Raw genomic sequence first — 1282 nt, forward strand, 5'->3', positions numbered from 1 at the left:
AAAAAAAATGAGTTTTATACTCATATGTTATTTTAACAGTCTTGACAAACTCGGTTGGATGCCTCGGCGCAAGGTGTCACCTAGTGCAAGTTTTGGCACGAGCCAAGTTTTTACGAGAATCATAAGCCTTGTTGATTTTTATGAAATGAAATTGATTTATATGAAATGAAATGAGATTTGATGTTATGAATCATATTATGAGGAGATATTTTAAATTGTCTCCATTTATTCAGCTTTAGATGTTTTAGATGAAATTTACTTACTCACTGGGTTTATAAAAACTCACCCCTTCTTTTCACCCATTTCAGGCTCAAGGCAGTCTATAGACCGCTGATTATGTCGAGAGTTTACTTTTGGATTTGCACCCTTAGAAATCGTAGGTCTATAGTCTTGTTTATTTTGTTATTTTGAGGGCCCACATGTCATTGTAGAATATTTTTGTATACCTGGTTTAATGTGCTATTATATTTATGAATTTATTTTGCTTTTACGCTACAAAAATTATTTACACAAAGTTCAATAAATATTGTTTTATAAGAAAATGGAATATTTTATTTAATATTTTTTATTGAATTTGAATAGCTATAATTTCACTTTAAATTGATGAATTAGACAACAAAACTTATTTTTAGACATGAAATAGATGTTTATTACTCGTATATCATATTTTTACTAGGGATTGAAATTTTTGGGTAAAATGACCAAAATACCCCTGTGTAGTAGAAATTAGTTTTTGATTATTTTTTATTTGAAATTAGTCTATATTTCTTTAAAACATGGTATTTAATAACTGTTGCTCACAGGGGAGAAGTAAAACTGATGCGAAAGCCTTGCGAGGTTTCGGTTGGCATTCCGGGTAATGAATATCAATCGAGACATCGCGGTGGTTGTCACAGGCTCGATGGAAATTTCGAATCATGACAATTAAAATGGTATCAGAGCTTTTGGTTTTAAAGTTATTTTAAAAACTACAGTGCCAGTGTGACCCCAAGTTAGGTTAGATTAAGTTGAATACATACATCTGCATATAGAACCTGAAGTTGTCTTAAACTCGTTCTGGTTTTTCTTATAAATTATTATGCCTCCTCGAAGTGGACTTCCACCTCTCGCTAGATCATTCGAGAGAGGAAGAGGCATGAGTCTGACAGTGCAATGACAGGTACCATGTTTGTATTTGATAGAGGTGCTTATGTCTTAATTGATTCTGATTCAGATAGATCTTATGTGAGCATGACATTCGCATCCTTTTATGATAGAAACCTATCACTTTTAAAGGAGGGAA

The sequence above is a fragment of the Theobroma cacao genome, chromosome 3 (assembly GCF_000208745.1).
Source record: "Theobroma cacao cultivar B97-61/B2 chromosome 3, Criollo_cocoa_genome_V2, whole genome shotgun sequence".
Classification (NCBI taxonomy): Eukaryota; Viridiplantae; Streptophyta; class Magnoliopsida; order Malvales; family Malvaceae; genus Theobroma; species Theobroma cacao.